General features: G+C 48.9%; 1 long non-coding RNA gene across 1 annotated transcript; it reads right to left on the reverse strand.

Annotated features, from left to right (window-relative positions):
* Positions 1-9,297: 9,297 nt before the first annotated feature.
* On the reverse strand, positions 9,298-23,075 carry LOC129047048 (uncharacterized). Its single transcript, XR_008509016.1, has 2 exons — positions 21,934-23,075; positions 9,298-12,360 (listed from the first exon to the last, which is right to left on the reverse strand). It is a non-coding gene; the product is annotated as an uncharacterized LOC129047048 (long non-coding RNA).
* Positions 23,076-25,325: the final 2,250 nt, after the last annotated feature.

Consider the following 25,325-nt stretch of genomic DNA (forward strand, 5'->3'; position numbering starts at 1 on the left):
CTGAAGAACTGGTTTTGACCTTGGTTTCTAAGGAGAACCAAGACAGGATAGAGGCTTTGAAATGTGTTTTGTCTTTCTGTGTAGGGAAATAATGAAGCTAAGCTACAATAACAGACTACAGAGCTACAAATGTAGCTCTGTAGTTTGTTATTGTAAATGAGTAAAGAATGCAGAGACTATATAAAAAGCAGAAATTCTCCATAATTCCTCTTTTTTAGAGACTATGTTGTCTAGTTTGCTCCATATTTAACCATACCATCATATAATACAGATGCCAACTAAACACTTATTATTCAGGCCAAGTTCAGTAACCATGAAGTGAATGTACTGAAGATATATCCAAAGTTCAACAAGACTTTTGAAAACTACTTGGTGTAGAATTTGAGATTGCTTTCAAATTTCAACCAAATCTTTAATAATTCTTTCACTCTGATCTACATAAGAATAGCCACAGTGTTAATAATTCTGTGGGTAGTAGGAAATTGAAAGTTATCCTGTTTGGTAAAATTATACCAGAAAAATCATGGACTTCTTCTTGTAAGGCTAGAATTGCATTTGAAGCTTTGCCTTTCAGCGTGTCCAATAAACCTTAATGTGATCAAATATTATGTGTGGAATTACACCCCCAAGAGCACAGGCCTGATCTTTATCTAGGGGCAAACTTACCACGCCAGATTCTCACATATCCAGTATCGCTCTGACAAGTTGTTCTTATGAAGAGCTTTTGGATACATTTTGGGCTACATTTACATGCAAATTTTGGGGCCAAACTTGAGTTATGGTTACCAACTGTGCAGATAACAAGCACAAAAAGAACAATTTAAACCACATCATCCTGATTTGTGTCAGTCTCTGTTTTCCAGTTGTTTCAGGAGCAGAGATTTCTCTGGATAACATGACAAATCTCTGGAGCTGCTGCAAAGTGGAACTTCAAATAATTAAATCCCTCTGTAAGTTAATTTTTCCCCTCATATATGAATTCCTCCTGTGAAGAATACATATATATAATGATGTATATATGTAAATTATATATATAATACATATAAAATATATACAAATTGATATGGCCTGCCATGCGATGTTTCATTAGGAGTTACGTTGTCTTTTTGCTTTGGTATCAGAATAAATCACATGAGACTTTATTTTCTTCATGGTGAAAGAGCTTATTCTTTATTCAAGTAACTTGTTTTTATACAGTTTTACATACCTTGTGTGTGATTCCAATTGGGTTAATAGCTTTCTTGCCAATTACTTTATTGGTTAGTAAGAGATACTTTACTTGTCCATCAAATGTCTCTATTAAATTGTTTACATATTTTCTTCTCTGGTTCTCATGGGATAGATTTAATGTTTATGCAGGCGCGAGTTGTTTTTCACCCAGGAATAAATTGTTATGTTAATGAACTCTTCACACCAGGATTGCTTTCACATGGGAACTTGCAAAGTGCTTGCTTGACAAGGTCACTGATCTAACAGAGCAGGCCTGATTTTATGAGGCCTTTTAAATAATTTTTCTACCTTACTGCAACACTTTGGTTGTATGTGGATTCTCAGTAAGGCTATGGGTAAAACTTGAACTCATGGCATGGATGTTTCCAACAAATTTTATTAATCTGTGCTTTGAGGGTTCCAGTCACATATGCAGTTTTACCATTTATCTGGGGTGTGTAGGGAATTTATAGATCCCAAACAATTCCCAACATTTGACTAACATCTCCAATCACAGGGGGACCAACTCCAAAGGAACCCCAAACACTGGAATTATATGATTTAGTAAAATATCCACCACTTCCTTTTGTTGTGTTGATGCAACAGGGGTAAGCCCCAGACCATCCACTAAAGGTATCATCTAACCCTAATACATACCTGTATCCTTCTTGGGTGGTAACTCAGTAGAATTTATTTGCCAACAATGTCCAGGAGAATCCCCTGCCTCTGTTATTTCTAACACAACTGTTTTGCTCATGTTTGGGTGGGTTCTAGAGAAGATTTCACATTTGTTACAGATTGCACAATATCAGTCTTTTCCCTTTCTGTTACTGCTTTCTTCAGATGTTTCAAAAGGTTTCTTGTTCCCCTGCAAGTGTTTTTTATGTTCTCACTGAGGTGGGATTACAGTCTGTCCCTCTGGTTTAACAGTCCATTCACTTTCCTTGATTTCAATCTTTGTGCCAGAAAACTGATGGTTCTGTTGATCACATTTTGGGGCAAACCTTGTCAAACTGATTTCCTTCTGTGGCACTACTGTTAAGATCCCTTTTCTTGCTTCTTTTACTATTTTATCAACAAAAAGATTCTCTAATTCAAGAGCTGCTTCCCCATTTTGATGAATCTTGCAATTTATAAAGGCTGCTTCTCTAGACTTCTAAATACTCTGTAGCAGTGCATGGATCTGTTCAGTGTGTTCAATTCCATGGCCTTGTGTTGCCAGTCCTCTTTCTTTACAGATGACCTCACCGAAAACATTAAATGCATATTCAGAATTAGTCCATCTTTTTACATTCTTTCCTTTGCCCAGTCCTTGGCCTTTCTTATTCACAGGGATGCAGAAGGTATTTTTAAAATTTAATTCAGTAAACCATCCTCAACTATCTGTTATTCTCCACACTTTGCAAAATTCCAATAGATCCTTCTTAGAAGCATTTAGCAAATAGAGCGAGTGATGAATCACCCAGTGTTTTCCTAATTCATATTTTAAAAGTTGGAAGAAAGGTCTCAGCTTTCAGCTACAAAGGTGACATCAGCCTTTGGATTCCGCCTCTGCCTTCGCCCACCGTGGCTGTAGAAGAGTTAGAAAAAGTGATGAAAGGTGAAAATAAAACCCTTGAGAAACAACCCCAAAAGCAAATTCCCTCACCACGCTGGGACAGAATAAGTGGCCTAACAAACCTTACAAAACAGGTGGGATCCTGTAAAATGTCACAATTTGGTTTCTAAGAGCCTTGATTTTCCTGAAAACACACAAATGCACAATTTCACACTACACAACAAAAAGAGCTGTCTTTATGTTACCTCCTGTGGAGTCCTGGGACCATGGTTCCTCACCCCTCAGGCTACCGCACGAAAATTCTTAAAAGTCTTCAGCATCTGAGATGCCAGAAAAACTGATGCCTTAAAAGCCTTAGAAATGAAATAACACCCTTTGGAGATATTATTAGTATAGGAGGTAATATAAAGGCTGGTCTTTATTGGAGGCCTCCAAGGGGCAAATATGGAAGATGTCCACAAAATGCCCACCCCACTATGGGGTAAATAGTTTATAAGTTTGGCAAATTAGCATATTTGACAAAAATCACCAATTAGAAGCACAGGTGGTGAGGCACGACAAAGTTCTTTGGGAAGAGTCACTCTACCTGTGACTGGAGACTTCAGGCACAGCAAAGAAACAAAGCAACAACAAAACAAAACAAAATCCAGGCAATCAAACCAGAAATTAATCAAGAACTGTCCATGTGTGTTTAGGTGCATCTGACAAAAGGATAGTGAGGGTAAGGATAAAAGGAATATGGCCTAAAAGCTTAACAGCACTCAAACACTCAAACTTAACTTATACCTTAACCTTAACTTATACCTTAAACATAACAATTTAGCAAAGAAAGAGCACTTAACAGTTTCTTTAAGTGTTTAAAGAACACTTTAACACTTAAGTGTTAACCTAACTTAACACTTAACAATTTACAGAGGGGTAGTGTTTAATTTAGCTTATAACTTATATTAAACCTGGAATTATGGTAAGGCATTTCACAAAGCACTGACTCAGCAAACTCTAACCCGTCCAACTTCAAATTATCCAGATTTTGAGAAGTCAGGAGAAGAGAGGGAGAGACAGAGCAAGAGACAGAGAAAAGAGAGAAATATCCACAGCCATGGTTTGGATCTAGTGTCATCTCAGCTGATATGGAATGTGTCAGTGTCACACCTGTGTCATGGCCTTTACCTGCTCTTCTGGTCCCTCTCACATATGGGATTTTTGGGGTGCCATGGGCCTGGCAGCCACTTTGGGGCTGGGCCAGAAGCTGCAGTGGCTGGGGATGCGGCAGCAGCCACCCCCCCTACACAGAACTTGCTCTGATCTCCCAATTCACACGGGAGATGTTTGGGACCATTCATCATTTCTCTGCTCTCCAACACTGAGGCAACAGACTGGCTACAGGTCTGAGCTCGTGCCCAAGACAACCACCCTGGCAATGGGGTTCTATGGAGCTGTTCTCAGGAACCCCCCAAGAATTGGAGAGTACCCCAAAACCACTTCCAAAATGTGGGATGCCCCAAAATCCCTGCAGTCAGCGCATTTGCAGAGCTTTCCTTACCAGTTCCTCTGTTGGTGCTGGGACAAGTGAGACCCTCTGGGGAAGCTCTTCCCACATTCCTCACATACGTAGGGCTGTACCCTAGTGTGGGTCCTCCGGTGGTGGTTCAGGTTGGAGCGATCGCTGAAGCTCATCCCACATTCCTCACACCTGTAGGGCTGTTGCCCAGTGTGAGTGCGCATGTGGACTGTTAGGTGGGACTTCTGGTTGAAGCTCTTCTCACATTCCCAGCACTTGTAGCTGTCACATACCCTGATTTCCACACACAGGTGGTTGTGAATCTTCCTGAAGCTCTTCCCACATTTCTCACACTTGTTGGGCTGTTCCCTGGTGTCAATGCACTTGTGGGCATTCAAGTGGGTGCTCTGGCTGAAGCTCTTCCCACATTTGGGACATTTGTGGGGCTTCTGCCCAGTGTGGATCCTCTCGTGGCAGACCAGGTTGGATTTCTGGCCAAAGTTCTTCCACATTCCCCACACAAATTGCTCTGGCTGTTCCCCAGAGCAATTTATCTTGTGCTGGTTTAGTTTGGATGTCTCTCTGAAGCTCTTCCCACATTCAGAGCGCTTGCAAGGCCTTTCATTGTAATGGGTATTCTCATGACGGGCCAGGTTGTTGCTACGGCTGAAGCTCTTCCCACATTCCCTACACTTGTAGGGCCTCTCCCCAGTATGGATCCTCTGGTGTTTCTTCAGGTTGGAGCTGTGGCTGAAGCTCCTCTCGCATTCCCCACACTTGTATGACTTCTCCCTGACTTGAGGGTGCTCAGGGACCACCAAGTCTGAGCTCTGGCTGAAGCTCTGTCTACCCTCTTGGCAGAGGGTAGGTCTTTCCTCCTCAGAGCACCCTGGGCTGGCTTTGGAGCCCCTCCTCGTGTGGGATCTCTGGGGCTTTTCTTTCCCGTTGGTTTCGTGTACTGTGGAGTTGCTCAAAATGGCCTCTTCCACAAGGTCCTGCTGTGGGGATTTGTCCTCCCTGGTCTCCATCCTCTGCTCCTTGTCTGGGGGAGGAAGGACAAGGAGAGGATGGGATTTGCCTCTGTGCCAGAGGGAAGGGGCAAGAGATACTCCAATGTGTCCCCAGCAGGACAGTGTTGGCAGTGAGGTTGTCCTGCAGCTGGGGGCCATGCTGGGCTGGGAGATGGAGCAGGAGAGAGGGGGAAAGGGGCACTGACTTCCTCCTCACCTGCCGAGGAGTCCCAGGGCATCTTTCTTGCAGCCTCCTTCTCCATCTGGCCAAGCTTTGAGAATGAGAAATCCTGGTTTTGGGGGTAAACAAGGTGTGAGTGCCTTGGGTTGGGTGTTCCTCCTGCCCAAGTCCATTTCTAGAAGTCACCAGGTGTCTGGTGTCCGTAAAACCTCCAATAACCAAGAGTGAATCCCAAAAAAGCCTTTCCCTTTCTAATCTCCTCACTTTGAGGTTCTGAGGCCCCCCTTCTTGGGGCTGCTGGGGTCCTGTGGATTCTCCCACTCTGGGGTCCTGCTTTGGGATGCCATGAGGGTTTTGCAGGTCCCACAAGTCCCTTCTCTGTTGCCTTCTTGTGAAGGCCGCGATGACCTGGTATCGGAGTCCAGCACTGCGATCTCCTCCTTGGGATCCCTCGTGGCCAATAACGGACGCTGACACCAATGTGGTGGACGGTTAAAGGTGTTTATTGAGGGGTCTCGAGGGTATTTATGGACTAAGGGGCTTCTCTACGTCAGACAGGGGTTTGGCTATACTTTCTAGGGTTAGTATGGAGTGGAAAGTTACTGGCATGCATAGGTTAGGGGGGCTACACGTTTGGCTACATTCCAAGGGTGATCCTTATCTATGGGGAGAGGGGTAGAAGGATTCCTGTAATTTTCCATCACAGCCCGAAATCTTCCGAACGCCTGTCCCTATGCCTACCACACTTCCCTCCCCTCTTTCACAAATGAACGAGGTAGTCTTATACAGTCTTATACATAGGCACTGAAATGAGGTAGGAGGTTGAGATCTGACTAGGGAAAAGGGTCTTGGGAAACCTGAGTAAGTTTCTGCCAGGCAAGTCTCTCGTGACTGGCAGTGTTCTCTGTTGAATTCACAGTAATTGTTGCTGTCCCACGAACAGGATGCTAGCCCGTTCTAGGCGGGCCTGAACGAATGAGACTAGCTTGTTCAGCAGGCATGGTCCGAAGGTAATAGCTAAAAGCAGCATTGCCAATGGACCTATTAGGGTAGAAATTAGGGTGGTTAGCCATGGTGATCGATTGAACCAGGATTCGAACCAGCCCTGTTGGGCTTCCCTGTCTTTCTGTCTCTGAGCCAGTCTGTTTCGGAGTTCTGCCATGGAGTCTCTAACGACTCCTGTGTGGTCAGCGTAGAAACAACATTCTTCTTTCAAGGCAGCACACAGGCCCCCTTGCTGCATGAACAGGAGATCCAGTCCTCGCCTGTTCTGCAGGACCACTTCTGAGAGCGAGGAGACTGACTTTTCTAGAAAGGAAATGGATTTCTCGATCTTCTGCAGGTCCTCATCGATGGTCATCTGCAGCTGGGACAGTCCTTGGTGTTGAGTTGCTAGGGCTGAGACACCTGTTGCTGTTCCAGCTGCTCCTAGGCCGAGCAGCATTGCGATAGTTATACCTGTTAGTATTTCTCTCTTGTGGAGCCGGCTGTTTTCCTCGAGAAGGTGGTACACCTCTTCGTCTGAGTGGTACAGGATCCTAGGGATGATCAGAACTTGAACACAAAAGTCGTTAGAGTTATCGAATTTGGCCAGAAACACGCAGGGACTCACTCCAGATCTCTGGCAAACCCACATCCCAGATGTGGATGGGACTACCCCCTTATTATTCTTCCTGTCGGGCTCAACTACTTCGGTGCAGACGTCGCCTTTCCGCTTAGCTAGGGTTGCATTGCCAAAGCATCTGCCTTGACCTGTGACTTGACTCAGGGTAATTCCTTTGCGGGGTGTGTCTCATCTGCACTGGCGAGGGGCATCGGCTGTGGAATAGCTGAAGGGGGTATCTAAAGCGATTCCTTCGTAAAAGGGGGGTTTAACATCGTAACAAAGCCAGCAGGAGTCGGTTAGGTTAGGGTTAGATTCATTCAGGGATAGAAAGGTAGCTTCTAACATGCGAAGGATTGGGTCCGGGTCCGACCTGGCTGAGTGGCCTATCTGGAAGGCTTCCTCATCGCCAGTCAGGACGTTGGTGACCCTTGTGGGCAGGGCTTTGGGGTAGGTCATGCTTCTCCCTTTCTGTGTGCTTTTATCTGTGGGAGCATAGGGTATGAAGATCCCCTGCCCCACTATGGGTTGGCATAGATGGGCTGTCTCGCATCTATAGCAGGAGGGGGCTGAATCCCGCACGTCCCCTCCCTCTCAGAAAGCATACGGCTTATTTGCACTATATCAAAAGGGAGTAAATCATCATTGCTTAAAAGACCGTCCACGAGAGTGGAAACCACTCCTGAGTTAATTCCTTTTTCTGAAATAGCTTTTACTATTGTCTGAATGTCTTTGGAATTAACGGGAGTATATGTTCTTTGCTGGTTCCCCTGGGGTCCTGTAATTCTCACCGGGAAGGCATGCACCGATGCTGCGGGCGCCCATCCCGTGCATTCGATTTTGATTTTACCCCAATCGGTGAGTTTGTATTGGGGCTGGTTCCCGATTGTGTTAAAAGTTTCGTTTGGTTTCGTCCGAAACCGCATTGATTCAGTTTTCTCTGCTTCCGAGTCGCTGCTGGACTCGGTGGGCTCCGCAGAGCAATCCGAGGAGCTGTGGCTCCCTTCAGAGTCGGAAGTCGACTGCCAATATACTTCCGGTCTCTGCTGCCGTTTTGTTCGGCTTCGGCCCTGCTCCTCCCCTCGGGGGCGGTGCCGCTCCCGCCCCCTGGGCTCGCCCCGCCTCCCGCAGGGAGGGATCTCTCCCATATATGGTGGCATCAGTGGGCGCAGCTCTCGAGTGAGTGTCCGCCCTCTGTCGCACCCCCACGCATGCGTGTCTGCTGGGATCCACAGCTCCCGGCTGGGCATGGGCTTAGCGCTGGTTTCCCGCGCATGCATGTTCGCGGCTGGCTGCGTTTCTGGGTTCTTCCCGCCGCAGGCCAGCAGGCTCCACCCCTCCTCCCGGCCACCCGCGCCATATTCAAACGGGTAGGGCGGCGGATCCCCTCCGCCGTTCGCCCGCGCGCCAGCCCTCTCGATATTTCGGGCTTCTGCCGCCAATCCCTCCCAAAAGGACTGTGCGAGTCCCTCCGCTTCTTGCGCTAAGTCGGCTATCGGCGGGGAAGGGATGGGCGAGGGGTCCGCGGGCACCCCGGGGGGCTCCGGAGCTGGTCTGGGCCCCGGCGGGTCCCCCGAAGGGGTCCGCAGGTCCCCCAGGGGCTCTGGGCTCGGGGAGGGGTGGGATGCGCCCGGCCCCCGCGTTTCCCTGTTTTCAATCGGGTCGCCACTGGGGGGGGTTCGCGTTATCGCCCCCTCCCCCCGCTGCGGCGTGATTAACAGACAGGAGCGCGCAGTGTTCCACGTCTCCTGTTCTTCTAATGCTTTGCGTAGGGCGGCTTCTGCCTTCCCCCACGCTTTCAGGCTTTTGCTGCTGCCTGTGGCTTTTGTGTCCTCTGCTAGCGCGACAGTACATTTCTGCCACACTTCAGAGTGCAATATATCTATGGGTCGATTAACGACCCCAAGCTCTAAGAGTCTCGTCAATGCGAGATTAAAATTCTTGAGCTCACATTTGATTCCCCATTGCATATGTATCAAACTTACGACCTTCGCTATCGCTTCCATACGAATCGCGGGTCCTGGGACATCCCCCTTCTTTGCTATAGCCGTTCCGGCGTTGAGTGCTGTCCCCTGGCCAGGAGTACTCCTGACGCCCGGACTCGTTCCCGGTCCCGGGTTTCAGCACCACTATGTTGCCTTCTTGTGAAGGCCGCGATGACCTGGTATCGGAGTCCAGCACTGCGATCTCCTCCTTGGGATCCCTCGTGGCCAATAACGGACGCTGACACCAATGTGGTGGACGGTTAAAGGTGTTTATTGAGGGGTCTCGAGGGTATTTATGGACTAAGGGGCTTCTCTACGTCAGACAGGGGTTTGGCTATACTTTCTAGGGTTAGTATGGAGTGGAAAGTTACTGGCATGCATAGGTTAGGGGGGCTACACGTTTGGCTACATTCCAAGGGTGATCCTTATCTATGGGGAGAGGGGTAGAAGGATTCCTGTAATTTTCCGTCACAGCCCGAAATCTTCCGAACGCCTGTCCCTATGCCTACCACACTTCTCCCTTAATTCTGCTTTGGCTCCCAGGGTCCCTCGCTCCCCCCAGTCCAGGCACTTGAGGCTCACCCCTCTCTTGGCGACCCTTTCATCTCCTGGACCCTGCTCATCTCCAGGCTCCCCTACTCCTCCACACTGCCAGGGATGGATACCAAAGCCTCCGGCCTTACAAATATTGAAACAGCTCCATGCAGGGAGCCCTTGGAGTTCCTGAGGATTGGCAGAAGCCTTCCTCAAGATGTCCTGCCTTGGGTATTTTTGGTATGGCAAAACAAGCTCCTAAAGGTTGCTTGATTTGTGCTAACACCAAGGTTTGAAAGACGTGTTGGCCAAGGAAGGCTGGAACCTAGAAATGGAGAATACGACCCCCTTCCCTCATAATTATTATAATTTTGAAATTAATGGATGGAAAAGGGATTTCCTTTACAAACCCCCCAGGGCAGCTGGTCCCAGTGCCCCCTCGGGATAGCAACAGGAGCTATAGCCAGAACTTCAGGAGCAGCAAGCTGGAATGGCAGGGCAGGCTCTCCCAGGGCAGCAAGCGAGAGGCAGCAGAAACTCCAGGGCCCTGCCCGAAGCTGTGGGGTGTCCAGGTGTTGGGTTACAGTCTGTCAAGAAGCTCTGAAGCAGTGGCAGAGAACAGTGGGGCTGGACAGGGAATTGCTCCCTGAAATTTCTCACCGGCAATGGCTGGTCCTGGGGTCTGGACTTGTGCAGAGGAGGTAGCCCCTGGTGGGGAACGGGGTGTTTCCACTCCTGCCACAGCACGCACCGGCTCTGGGCTCCCAAGCAGCAGAGAAGCAAGCCAGCAAGCCCAGTCACAGTGCCAAAGGAAAAGAAACAAAAAGAAACAGACAGAACCAACAGAAGCAGCAGGATCCCTGGCCAAAAACACCAGCAGTGTGGCCACTCCAGCAGCTGGCTGGGATGGAAAGGAGCTGCCCACACCCTGCCCCAAACTCTCTCTGGAAACCCCAACCTGGCTCCCACTCATTGCAATACTCCTGGAGCAGCAACCATCCCGGACCAAAAACAAAACAATGAACCCCAAAAACTCTGTGAGATAAAAAAACATCCACTAGACACTGTTATAGGTAGATAATGAGATAATTGGCTCTTGCAATTAAGGGATGACTATTGTGTGAATATTAATAAAAGCTTTAGTGATGTATTGTTATGTTATTCCAGTTTAGATGTCCTCTGTTCTCCCCATAGTTCCCTTTCCCCCCCTCTGTATTGCTGTCTAAGACAGGTAGAAAGAAGGCGTGCACATCTCCCTTGCACTGGACAGTTAGGAATGGAAGCTTGCTGCTTAGGGGGTGTGGCATGGCAACACCTGACCTCCAATCAAGCTACAAGAAAGCAGTCTCCACCAATAAATGGCAAAGAAGAGCTGACTGACAGACTTTGGGAGGGGCCAGGATTGGCTGATGCAACCCCCAGGGGTATAAAAGACTGAGCATCCATCTTGAAGATGAACTGGCCATGTGGTATCCACAAGGGTAGTTCCCAATGCTGTGAAATTTTCCTTATGTAGTCCTTTTGTTGTATTTTTGTCAAGGTTTAATAAACGTTTTAAATTTTCAAAGTGAGCAGTTGTTTTTCATAACACCAAGTTAAAAAAAAAGAAACTTGCCAGAGGAGGGAGGCCTTAGGGCTTGTCCTGTGTGCCTTCCAAAGATGCTAGGTGGCTTTTACCAGAATGCCCCAAGTGGGAAGGCTTAAATATCTTCTGGTAACAGCATGTCAGCTAACAGGGTGGCCAGAAGCATTTCCAACTGCTTCAGCAACTACAGGATCAGTTATAAAAGTATTTTTAGAACAAATAATTTGAAGATATGGGATCATGGATGCAATAGACTCAGGCAGAGGAACTCATTTTACAGGAAAAACTCTTGAAGGGGTTATGACTGGTTTAGGAATACAACGGAACCTCCATACCTCCTGGCACCCCCAGAGCTCAGGTCAGGTAGAAAAAAAAAATGAGTGAAGAAATAAAGAAACACCTTTTGAAGCTAGAAATAGGAACCAAGATACCATGGGTACAGCTTTTGCCATTGGCTATGGCAAAAAGAAGAGACAGACCCAGGGCAGATATTCAATTATCTCCCTTGGAATTGATGTCTGGAATTCCTTACCCTGGTAATTCTCCACCTAGAGCAGGGTGGAGATAAGGGATGTACATTTAAGGCAGTCCGTGGCCAGAATCCTGTCTCTTGTGAAATCTCTCCCACAGGAAGCTGGGCTGGCACAGAGCCTGCCCTGGGACTTTGCTGTTGCCAACACCCATCCAGGACATCGGCTCCTGCCTAAGGAGTGCAGAGCAGCACCACTGGTGGCCAAGGGGCCCATGCCAAGTGTCCCTGAGGCCAGAAACAGCCGCCAGCACAGCTGAACACGGGGGGACCCCTCAGCCTGGCCTCAGGGGCTCTGAAGCCCCGGAGATTTGCACTTCCCGCCTGCAGCAGGACCATGGGAGCCGCCCCTGAGCCTGCCCTGAAGGCAACGCAGCAGCAGCCAGGGCTCCACAGCGGGCCAAGCCCCTGGGCCTGCCCACAGATCCTCTGCTCAACCCTCGGAAATCCTGGCCACCCTCCTCTGGCACCTCCAGCCACTGCGGCCAAGCCTTGCTGCCACTGCTGCAGCTTCAGCGCTGGCTGGGCCTTCACTCGCCGCAGGTGGTGGGGAAGATAATGTGAGAATTTGACTAAATAATTAGATTACACTATTAGAATATTTTCCTTAATAGTTTATACTGTCAGTCAGGGTTGGGCCAGAGGTGGGAGAATCAATTTGCAGCCTTAGTGTGGGATCTCAGCACATCATTCCTGATGTCAGAGATGCCAGGAGAACCCTTGGGGGTCTCGAAAATCCTGGAATGTTGCCAAGAGTGTCTGGTGGCTTGATTTTGATCCATCCACAGAAATAACAAGAGTTTGAGGACAAGAGAATCACTTTAGAGTAAAAGGTATAAAATAGACACATTTAGAAAGTGAAATATAGATTTTAAGGTTTTTGGGTACAGGGGGGTTATGGAGACAAGATGGAGGGATCAGGGCGTGTCTTGTCCTTCTTCTTCCTTCTTCTTGTCCTCCATCTCCTGTGGTGATGTTGGCATTTGGGGATTGGTTTATGGTGAAGGTGCACTTGCCAACATGGGTGAAAAGCATTGGGAAATAAAGGTAAATATTGTGTACGTAGATATTAGTATAAAAAGACATGACCGCCCCGTGGGTGGTCAGAGAGTGCCTGTGACTGCTTGCAGATCAGACCTCTGTTGGGCAGACAGAAAATTTTGTAGATAAGAAATAATAAACAACCTGAAGACCGAAAAGCTGAAGAGTCCAGACTCGTCCTTTAAAACGCGTGCCACCCAAGAACCACACTACCCGTGTCGGGGCAGAGACAGACAGCCGAACCCGACATTTGGCGTCCCTGGGTGGGCACCCAGTGGGCACCCGGCGGACGACCCAGTGAGCTACTCGGCAGCAACCGGCGATCCAGCAGCATCCGGCAGCATTCGCTGAGCCACGGTGAGCTCTGTTGTGCACCTCTTGCACAGGGGCAGCCTTGAAGCTCCGAGTGGGCAGCTCCCGAACTGGACTCATTCCCAGGAGAGCACTGATAACTCCTTGGGAAAACAGCCAGAAAGCAGCCAGCAGAATCTGCAGAAGCGGCGGCCGCAGAGAACACCGCACTCCACCTCCACCGAAGAAAGTTCGTAGCAGGACAGCCCGGATCGGAATCGGAAAAGGCGCCTCCGAATCCATCTCCTGTGACCTGCAGGCCAGAGACCAGGAGCCTTCGGACTGCTCTGACGACAGGAATTCGGTGAGAAGGTCAAGAATTAAGAACATGGGGGGTACACTTTCCCAGGAACAAATAGAAATTCTGTCCGACCTACAGGGCGTGGCAGACACACACACAAGGGGGATCCCAAAGAAAAAGCTTAGAGAATTACTGCTGTGGGTGCGGTGTAATTACCCGTACTCAGAAACACGGTTGTTATTTGAAGTAGGCTTTTGGCAAGAAATTAACAGACACCTATATTTTCTAGCCACCAATGATGATAAGACAGCCTTGAAATTGCTGTCTTCAGCAAGAATTATGTTAGAGGCGACCTCGACTCAGCTGAGAGGGTCAGCCAGGCAACAAGTTGTTGCGGGTCCCAAAAGGGCGGAGGGACCAGAGCAAGGCTCCAAGCAGAGATTGGCTCTGATCTCAATTAGCCCGGGGGGAAAGGTGCCCGAGAAAAGGGGACCGGGAGAAATGTCATTGCCTTCAGTCCCACCATCCCGAAAACCCAAGGGAACCCCAAAGCGCCCCGAAACTCCAGAGAGTGTGGGGGCTTCACCCTCTGACTCAGACACAGATGATGCCATTCCACTCCCTGATGAAATAAAGTTTTCTCCTAGCGATATCGAGGAATCAGAGGGAGAGGAGGTGGAAAAAGTGGCGGAGTCGGGGAGGGGGGTTCAAAGGGAACAAGCGGGGAGGGGGGATGCGCTCTCTCGCGGCAGGCGCGGCGGCGCGGAAGCGGCGGCGGCCGGCGGGGGGGGCGTGGAGGCGATGGGAGACACGGGTTCTGGTGCGGCTTTTGCGAGCACAACGCCGAAAGCAGCGGCGGCTCCATTTAGCGCGGTGTCAAAAATGCGCGGGTCGAGCAAGACTCAAAGGACGGCCGGGGAGGACTTTCAAACCAGCGCGGCGGCGTCAGACACGGGCAGCAAGGGCGGAGCAACTGCAGAGCTCCAGCGAGCTGCCACGGAGGGACGCAGGAGACGCGCGGTGGTGACGTCAGACCCGGAAATCTGGACCAGGAGATCGGCTCGAATTGCAGCGCGAAGGGGGGCACCCGCGGGGGGGGGGGCTGCACGCTTCGGCGGGGGGTGTGGATACAGCGTCAGAGGAGGAGGAGAAGAGGGGCAGGAACAGAAAATAGGGAGGAGACTTCGGAGGTGGAGCGGGACGGAGACAGTGACGTCAGTCCAGGGGAGGCAGGGGGCGTCCCCGAAGGCACGCATGCGCGGGAAGTGCCGGCGGAGCGAGGTCGGGGGCGGGTCCGATCCTCTGTGACGTCTGGGGCGAAAAGGAGGGGCCACGTTCGGGGTTCGACATCCCGGGGCTCCACCCCCTCTCCGAGACCGATGCCTTTAGTTTCAAATCCTATGGTTCAAACCCCTTCCACTCAAAAGCATTCAAGTATTCAGCCCTCAATGTCAGCTCAGTTAACAGCCATGCAAACTCGGTCTCAAACACGGCTGCGAGCGTTGCAGTCTGCCGAGCAGGAAGTGACGGAGTTCGTGTCGTCATCAAGGTTGTCCAGGCAGGCGACAGCGCCACCTCGTGGAGGGACGACCACATTGCAGGACACGTCGGAACTGCTCGACAGCGCCACCACATCACCTGCTGGCCAAACTGCGACAATGCAGCAATTTTTTCCAACAATTTATAAAAAGAAAGCTACATTAAAGAAAACAAAAACAAAAACAACACAGCAAAAGGATAATATTCCATCAACTTCAGGATCATATGAAGTTGAAGACAGCTCCGATGAAGCACAGCCTCAAGAAGAAGAAATGATACACATTACAGCAAGAGAGGGAATTCCAGCATGGATGCTTTCAGCAGCGGAAGCAGCAAAGAATCTCCTGCAGTCTTTTGATGCAGCAAAAAGAACGCGTTCAAGAGAGCCTCAAGTTTCATTTCCAGATTTAGGAGCAAGACCAAAGACCTCAAGTCGAAGAACACGGAACGAAGGATCACCAAGAGCCTCCACGATTCCATTGTGCAGGCAATGGCCAATGGAGTTTCCAGAGGAGGAAGAAGAACAGCCAATAGAACCAATAGATTGGAAGGAAATTAGGAATGAATTATCAAAAGAAAAGGGTTTGATCAGAGGATCAGGAGACATAATAATGCCAGTGACGTATGATGCACAAGGCCAAAATCCAAGGTGGGAAAGGTTGGGTCACGAGGTGATCAAAGACTTATCAAAGGCCATTCAGAACAATGGTCTGAATTCGCAGTACTTCAAACAGCTCCTGAAGGGGACATTCAATACGTATGATTTCACGCCATTCGACATTCGATGTCTTGTGTCGATGATTCTCACTGACACACAAAGTCTTATCTGGGACAGAAGATGGAGAAGATATCTCACAGAGTTGAGAGCCAGCTATCAAGGTGGGCCAAACGCAAACCTCACAGAAGCACAGCTAGCAGGAGATCCTCCAGATGACAATCCAGTGGAGCAAGCAGCACGGCTTCCACGACGGGTGTTGAATGACATCAAAGAAGCAGCACGCAAAGCAATCTTGCAGATTGCTCCGGCGGGAGTTCCGGACATCCCATTCTCATGCGTCAGGCAAGGTCCCACAGAACCATTCTCATCTTTCATAGATCGACTCACGCAAGCTGTGGATCGACAGGTGACGATTGATGAGGCGAAGCAACCTCTCATGGAAAGTCTAGCTTTCGGCAATGCCAACCCGGATTGTCAACGGGTCATCAGCGCAATGCCAGGACGGCCATCCTTGGCAGAGATGGTGGAGGCATGCAGCAGAGTGGGAACACCTCAGCACGTTGCGTCGATCGTGAGGGATGAACTGAGAGGAGAATGGGGAGAACAGATAAGAAGAAACCCGGAGAGGCAGTCAGAAGATCAGGACAAGGTTGAAAAGATGCTGGAAAAAGTACTCCAACAACAGAGTGAAAACATAAATAAAGTTCTTGCAACTATCCAGAAGAAGAGCACTCCATCAAGAGGACAATGCTACAAATGTGGGGCGTTTGGACACTTGAAAAAGAATTGTCCACATGCACACACACAAGTGCAGACACAAAAGCCTGCAAAGCCACTTTGTGCGCGGTGTGGAAGAGGAAGACACTCTGTGAAAGAATGTTTTTCCCAGACAGACGTGGAAGGGAATCCTCTACCGCTTCCGGGAAACGGGAGAAGGAGCGCGCCCACAAACCGTCAGCGCGCGTCGACACAAGTGATGGCGGTGACACAACTACCAACAGGACAGTCATCGGGGATCGTCAAGCAGACGCCCTCAGCAAACTCCTCAGCCGATTCTCAAGCGACCCAGAACTCCTTCCACCAGGGGCACAGTGCACACTGGCAACTTCCAAATTAATTTGCTTTCTGGATGAAGGTCATGCGGAGGTTCCAACAGGGATCCGCGGAGATTCATACAAAAAACAAGATTTCTTAATAATAGGACAGGACAGGAGCAGAATCCTTGGACTTATTGTTTATCCATCAGTTGTTTCTGCAGACAAAAATACGGAACTGACAGTTCTGGCAAAGGCACTTCGTCCACCATTGACCGTGGCGGAGAACACTCAGATCGCGAGAGCTTTTGCTCTGCCACCACACGCCATTGAAGTCATGTCAATCTTCGATGAAGAAGGGCTTCCTTTGAGGGAACATGTCGAAATACATACCACTATGGGTAAAACACATAGGTCGAGATCGACCCACGCTCACATGCCAATTAACTTGTGGAGACAGAACAATAGAGGTCAGAGGCATGCTCGACACAGGAGCAGATGTCACAGTAATATCCTACATCTTTTGGCCTCGCAACTGGAGCTTGATTGCGCCCTTGGGATCGCTCTCAGGCATAGGGGGAGTTTCTCTGTGTCTGCAGAGTGAGAATGCCATCGTTGTCACGGGACCAGGAAACAAGACGGCGATCATTCGTCCTTTCGTTGTGCAGAAGCCAATCACAGTTTGGGGACGAGATCTCTTGGCACAATGGGGCACGAAGATCGAGGTGGATTTTTAGTAGGGGTCACTGCGGCACTCTCCACATTGAAGTTGACTTGGAAAACAGATGATCCAGTCTGGGTGGATCAGTGGCCCCTGGAGAGAAAAAAGTTGAGTGCATTGAAAACCCTGGTCCAGGAACAGTTGCAGAAAGGACACATCAAGCCGACAAACAGCCCTTGGAATTCTCCAGTGTTCGTCATCAAGAAGAAGCTGTCAGGCAAATGGAGGCTGTTGCACGATCTCAGGAAGATCAATGAAGTCCTCGAAGACATGGGACCGCTTCAGCTGGGTCTTCCATCTGTTTCGATGATTCCCAGAGATTGGCCGCTTGTGGTCATTGACCTCAAGGACTGTTTCTTCAGCATTCCACTTCATCCGGATGATGCTCCGAGGCTTGCCTTTTCAGTTCCAAGTATCAACAAGGAAACGCCTCTGCAGCGGTACCATTGGGTGGTCCTTCCTCAGGGTCTGAAAAACTCGCCGACAATCTGCCAATGGTACGTGGCACGAGCTTTGTCGCCAGCGCGGAAGAAGTTCCCGAAGGTGAGGATCATTCATTATATGGATGATTTGCTCATTGCGGCGTCAACACAACAAGAGCTGCAAAAGGCTCGTGACTGTGTCATTGCAGAAGTGCAAAAGGCAGGTCTGGAAATCAGTGTTTCGAAGATTCAGGAGGTCGCACCTTGGAAATATCTAGGGTGGAAAATCTCAGAGAAAACAATAAGGCCTCAAAAGATGGAAATCAGCACAAGAGTCAACAATCTGCATGATTTACAACAACTTCTAGGGAAATCAACTGGATGAGGTCGATTTTGGGAATCACAAACAGTGACATTCCAGCGTTGCTTGATCTCTTGAGAGGAGATGCAGACATTCGATCTCCCAGGACGCTCACCAAGGAAGCAAAGAGGGAGTTGGAGAAAGTTACAGATGCCATTCAGAAGAGACAGGCACATTGATTCGTTGAATCGTTGCCTTTCCAGTTGGCAGTGATGGGAAAGAAAGCACAATTCCATGGTTTGATCTTCCAATGGGACGCATCTCAGAGAGATCCTTTAATAATCATAGAGTGGATTTTCCTACCGTATAGGCCTTCAAAGACAATTCTGACAGATTTGGAGATGGCAGCACAGATCATCATGAAGGGGAGAACAAGATTGCTGACAATGGCGGGACGAGAATTTTCAAAAATTTATCTGCCTTTGAAAAAAGATTATTTTGATTGGGCGATGCAGAAATCAAAAGATTTGTTAATTGCATTGTTAGCTTTTCCAGGAGCTTGCACAATCAATTTTCCACAACATAGAATGTTGCAATCGCAAATATGCTACAGAGCAAAGCCAAAAATAAGTGAAGAACCTCTGGACGGGATCACAGTGTTCACTGATGGCTCAGGGAAGACACACAAGTCGGTGATCACGTGGATGAACTCAACGACAGGGGAATGGGAATCAAACGTGAAGACGGTTCAAGGCTCTCCGCAAATTGTGGAGTTGGCAGCTGTTGTCCGAGCATTTCAGTTGTTCCAACAACCGCTCAATTTGGTCACGGACTCTGCATACGTTGCAGGTGTGGTCAAGCGATTGGAAGGTTCGCTCTTGAAAGAAGTCAGCAATGAAGTTTTATATTCCTATCTAGTGAGCATGAAAACAGTGCTAGAAAGCAGGAAAGAAGAATATTTCATCACTCACATCAGAGCGCACACAACACTTCCAGGATTTCTAGCGGAAGGGAATGCTCAGGCAGACAGATTGACAATGCCCATTTCACAAACACTTCCAGACATTTTTGAGCAAGCACGACTGAGTCATGCATTTTTTCATCAGAGTGCACAGGCGCTGATGGAATCCTTTCGTCTCACAAAAACTCAGGCGAGGGAAATCATTAGTGCTTGTCCAGATTGTCAACTCGTGCAACCACCTGCTTCAACAGGAGCAGTCAATCCACGAGGACTGCAAAGTCTTCAGCTGTGGCAAACAGATGTCACAAAATATCCATCATTTGGGAGACTCAAAAATGTTCATGTGTCAGTAGATACATTCTCAGGGGCAGTCTTTGCTTCAGCACATGCAGGGGAAACAGCAGAACATGCTTGTCGACATTTTTTGCAAGCATTTGCATCATTAGGTGTGCCTCAAGAAATAAAAACAGATAATGGTCCAACGTATACAGGCAGGGTGCTTGACAGATTCCTGAAAAAATGGGGTGTCAGACACACATTTGGCATTCCACATTCACCCACAGGTCAGGCAATCATTGAAAGAACACATCACACCCTGAAATCCCTTTTAGATAGGCAGAAAAGGGGGGAGCCAGAGGCGACACCACACATGAAATTAAACAAAGCATTGTATGTGTTGAATTTTCTTAACAGCTCGTCTTCTGAACCCAATCCGCCAATCGTGAGGCATTTTTCAAACAGCTCTCAGGCAAAACTAAGGGAGAGTCCTTTGGTTTTGATCAGAAACCCAGAGACAGGACAAATAGAGGGTCCTTTCAAACTAATCACTTGGGGCAAGGGTTTCGCTTGTGTTTCCACAGGGCGAGGGCTGAAGTGGGTGTCAGCGCGGCACGTGAAGCCATTTCGGGGAAGAGAGCAGGAGAGCACAGATCCCAGAGGCAGAGAAACGAGTACGCAGACGGAGGAGGAAACTCAAGTTGTGAGCAGCGACTCGGAAGAAAAACGAAAAGAATAAAAACTTTGGGGGGTTTTTTTCCTTTGTGGCTTTGAGTGGGAGCATGACAAGGAAATTTTATAAGGGTGAAGTCATGAGCTTCATGATGCTCATGCTTTCATCTGTTGCTTTAAGCAATAGAGCAAATCTACCTGTCAGTCAGCCAAAACAAAATGTTTGGGAAGCGTTAGCCCAGGCAGCAAATTTAGAAAGTATCTGCCTGACACATTCGAAACCAGGGAAACCATTCACAGCATGCATGGTTGGGTTGCCAGTGAGCGAATGGCCAATTCCAGGACATTCTCCAATGGAGATTTCGCAGGTCATTAAAGATCCTGTGAATGAATGGTGTGCTTGGACACATCTTTTACCTGTGGCTTCTACCGAACCGCAGGAACTGGAAATTTTTGGGTCCACAACAATGGAGCTATGCATGAAATTCGAAATTTCGAATGTGTCAAGGGCAAACAAAAGTGTTGATGTCACACCAATCACGAATATATAGAAACGCATCAGCCTGGTGCAATCACACAGTGACGACAGCCAAAGGATCAATCCAGGTTCCAGTGCAGTTGCCACGTGGGTTGTTTTTAATTTGTGGGGACAGAATTTGGCACGGCATTCCTGCAAATGCCAAGGGAGGTCCATGCAGCATTGGGAGAATTTCAATGTTGTCACCAGATTTCAAGTGTTAAGAGAGCAAAAACACAAAGAAAAAAGGTCCTTGCAACATTACAGTGCAGACTGTGATGATGAAGTGTACACTTGGGACAAGGCAAGGAGAATTGCAGCAGCAATTTTCTCACCTCAGACAGCGTCGGGGGTGGCCTTGACTCAACTGGACCACATGGGTTGTTGGTTGAGCAAGCATGCTCAATCAATCTCTCTCGCTTTGAGTGATATGTTAAAAGACGTAAGCAGTGTGAGAGAGGCAACTCTGCAAAATAGGGCAGCAATCGATTATCTATTGCTCGCTCATGGACATGGATGTGAAGAGTTTGAGGGAATGTGCTGCATGAATCTCTCAGATCATTCAAGATCAATTCATGAAAGTATTCAAAACATAAAAGACAGTATAAAGAAACTAGGCGAAGTCACTGGATCATGGATTGATGATCTGGCGGGATTTTTTGATCTTTCTCCCTTATGGAGAGGGTTTTTAAAAATGGGATTTTATATTTTAATAATTCTCTTAGTCCTCATGCTCATCGTCCCATGCATCTTTTTGTGTGTGAGACGTGTCATGAGTCAAGTTGCCAAAGAAGTCTTCTTAGTGCAAACAGAAGGGGGAGATGTGGGATCTCAGCACATCATTCCTGATGTCCAGAGATGCCAGGAGAACCCTTGGGGGTCTCGAAAATCCTGGAATGTTGCCAAGAGTGTCTGGTGGCTTGATTTTGATCCATCCACAGAAATAACAAGAGTTTGAGGACAAGAGAATCACTTTAGAGTAAAAGGTATAAAATAGACACATTTAGAAAGTGAAATATAGATTTTAAGGTTTTTGGGTACAGGGGGGTTATGGAGACAAGATGGAGGGATCAGGGCGTGTCTTGTCCTTCTTCTTCCTTCTTCTTGTCCTCCATCTCCTGTGGTGATGTTGGCATTTGGGGATTGGTTTATGGTGAAGGTGCACTTGCCAACATGGGTGAAAAGCATTGGGAAATAAAGGTAAATATTGTGTACGTAGATATTAGTATAAAAAGACATGACCGCCCTGTGGGTGGTCAGAGAGTGCCTGTGACTGCTTGCAGATCAGACCTCTGTTGGGCAGACAGAAAATTTTGTAGATAAGAAATAATAAACAACCTGAAGACCGAAAAGCTGAAGAGTCCAGACTCGTCCTTTAAAACGCGTGCCACCCAAGAACCACACTACCCGTGTCGGGGCAGAGACAGACAGCCGAACCCGACACCTTAGGAAAAGAAGTAGCAAAAGTTCTTAAACTTAGCAATTGTTGGGTCAGGAGGGGCATGAGGACCTGAAAGCTGGCCATGGGTTGCCAGCCAAGCCAAACTTAAATGGTGGGTCAGCACCCCGAGTGAGGTCCATAATGGAATGGGATTTTGGGATGAGGAAGGAAGTCCATGGCAGCTTCATTGTTCTGAAAGAGGTATTTATTGCCTAAAAAGGATGGGGCGTTTATTCACAAATGCAGGAAAAAACATTTGTGAATAAACCTTACCTTTGGGTTTAGACTGTTGGACCCCCAACTGCCCTCCTTATGATTGTTCAAATATTGAGGCAGATGGAATGAAATCCAGTCACATGAGAAATGGAACATTTCAACATCAGATGGTATTATATTATCTATTAGCATAAAAAGGAGCAGTTTGCGGAAAATCAAACAACTCAGGGACAGAATTATGTCATTGGGTCAAAGAAGACCCAGGAAGAAAAGATTAAATCAATGGTATTTAAAGTTTGTAAAGGCAATTACTAAGAAAATAAAAGAGGAGGGATTGAAAGAAATAAGATGAATGTGTCTTTACAAACAGAAGTGTGAATCTGCTTGGGGATAGGGCCATGAACTCAGAGATAGGGAAGTAACAAAGGAAGCTATTAGCTCTAGAGAATGTTACTGATCAACACAGACTGTTGCTCAGCCAAGGCCCTGTTAAATTCCTGAACCTAGAGCATGAGAACAAAGACTTAGTCAAATAATGAGTAGGTTTTTCTTTCTTTTATATAACGAACGGGGGGTGCATAGAGCAGGCGATTCGGTAAGTCTGTACCTTCTGATTACCTCAGCCGCGGGAAAAAGGAAGAGGGTGATGCAGCAGGGATTTTCAGATAAAAGAGAGGCTGCATCCTCCAACCATCTGAGAGACCCCACGGGAAATGCCCCTTTATTCGAATAAAGTTACAGGACCCCTCTGTCTCCTTTTTGGACATAAACCTCTGACATAGTGGATTAATTCCACACACACACACCCAGATCGACCCACCCACCCCGCGTTTTCGCCCTCATCACCTCCCTGGTGCTGCGCTGCCGCACGCCAGCACTGAGGCCTGCCGCGGAGAACGGAAAGCGGCGCCTGCCGCTGTGTCCCACAGTGCCCCGCGCCGCCCTCAGCCGCTCCCGACAGCCCCCGCGCCGTCCTCAGCCTCAGCCGCCGCCGCCGCCGCTCCGGTGGGTCCCGTTTGCGGGGTGAGGGGAATCTCACCGGGACCGGGATCACCGGAAAGCCCCTGGCATCCGCTGGGCTCCGCCGGGACCTCCCTGAGCCGCGGCGTTGCCTGCAGGTCCCGGCCCCCCACGGCGAGCAGAGGAAATGGTTAGGGATTCCCCCCCCCCCCGCGGGAATGGAAGCGGCAGGGCCCGGAGGCCGCTCCTCCCCCAGTGCCTCCTAATAACCTTCCAATGCACCTTCCCTAGTCCCTCCCGGTGCCCTCTCAGTTCCCTCCTGGTACCCCCTGGTGCCCACCACTAACCACCCAGTAACTTCCCAGTCCCCACCCAGTTTCTCCCAGTCCATCCCAGTCCCCATGCATCCCCTCCCACTGCCCTTCCAGTTACTCCCAGTCTCCTCCCAGTGCCCACCAATTACCACCCAGTAACTTCCCAGTATGTCCCAGTATGTTCAAATCCCTCCCAGTCCTATTCAGTCCACATAAACCAATTCCCAGTCTCTGCCAGTCACATCCCAGTGCTCCCAGTATACCCTCTAGTCTCTTACAGTTTCTCTCAGTCCATCCCAGTCTCCTCCCAGTAGCTCCCAGTATATTCCAGTCCCTCCCAGTCCCCTCCAGTGCCCACAAACCCCTTCCCAGTCTATTCCAGTTGCCACCAGTGCCTCCCAATGTCCCCCAGTACCTTCCCAGTTTATTGCTGTTGCCTTCCCAGAACACCATTTTCCCAGTCCATCCCAGTGGTCCCAGTCCCTTCCAGTGCCCACCAATCCCTCCCAGTTCTTCCCCAGTGCTTCTCAGTTCCCTCCCAGTACTCTCCACTGCTCCCAGTTTCTCTAAATCCCTTCCAATATCTCCCAGTGCCTCCCAGTCCTCCCCAGTCCTCCCCAGTCTCCTCACAGTACTTCTAAGTATGAAACAATCCCCTCCCAGTTTGTCCTAGTGCTCCCAGTTTCCCCTCCTAGTTTGTCCCAGTGCTCCCAGTTTCCCCTCCCAGACCTCCCAGTTCCGTTCCAGTTACTTCCAGTCTCCTCCTGGTGGCTCCCAGGACCCCCCAGTGTCCACCAGTAACTTCCCAGTTCCTCCCAGTACATCCCACTCCCATCCAGTGCCCACAAACCCCTTCTCAGTATATTCTAGTTTCCATCAGTCCCTCCCAGCCACATCCCAGTCCCTCCCAGTTAGTCCCAGTCTCCTTCCAGTGACCCCCAGTGCCCATCAGTAGCTGTCCAGAAGCCTCCCAGTCCCTTCCAGTCCCTCCCAGTGCTCTCAGTTCATCCCAGTTCCCTGTCCCAGCATGGGCAGATAAGCTCCACCCTCCCAGACTCTGCCTGGCACCAGCAGCAGGAGGAGAAAATGAGGCAGTACTGGGAGCCATGGAAACCTTACTGGGGGTACCAATTTGTACTGGTTTGTACTGGGAGGGGGGAGGGACTGTGAGGGATTAAAGGATTTTAAAAAAAGATAAATAGGGGTTGAAGGGTGATTTATACTGGTTTTGGACTGGGATGGACTGAAATGGCCTCAAACTGACCCCATTTTCCATGGGAAAAAGAAGTCTTTTCCCTAGGGTCTGGGTGTCAGATGAAAGGTGGCATCTGGGACTCAAAGAACTTGCAGGGTACTTCTTACTGGCAGCTTTAGATTTGGAGAAATCCAGCAAAGATTGCAAATGTCTTGATGGGAACTACCCTCCTGGTCAGGGCGAGAGGCCAGAAATGGAGGCCATTTTCAATGGGGAAAATGAAGTCATTGTCCCAGGGTCTGGGTATCAGATGCAAGGTGGAATCTGGAGCCCTAATGACTTGCAGGATCCTAGTTGCTGGCAGCTTTACTTTTAGGGAAATCCAGGAGAATTTTTCACATTTCCTGCTTGGCTCCCCACTTTCTGCCAGGGCAAGTGGCCGCACAGGGATACCATTTCTATGGGAAAAAGAAGTAATTTCCCCATGAGCTGGGTATCAGCAGAGAGGTGATGTTTGGGGCCCTAAGGAGTTGCAGGTCCTCATTGCCAGCAGCTTTAGTTTTGGGGAAAATCAACCAAGTTTGCAAATTTCACACCGGGAAGGATGAAGATGGCCAGGGCGAGTGGCCTCAAACTGACGCCATTTTCCATGGGGAAAATGAGGTCATGTCCCCAGGGTCTGGGTATCAATGAAAGGTGGCATCTGGGGC

This window comes from Molothrus ater, chromosome 33 (genome assembly GCF_012460135.2).
Source record: "Molothrus ater isolate BHLD 08-10-18 breed brown headed cowbird chromosome 33, BPBGC_Mater_1.1, whole genome shotgun sequence".
Lineage (NCBI taxonomy): Eukaryota > Metazoa > Chordata > Aves > Passeriformes > Icteridae > Molothrus > Molothrus ater.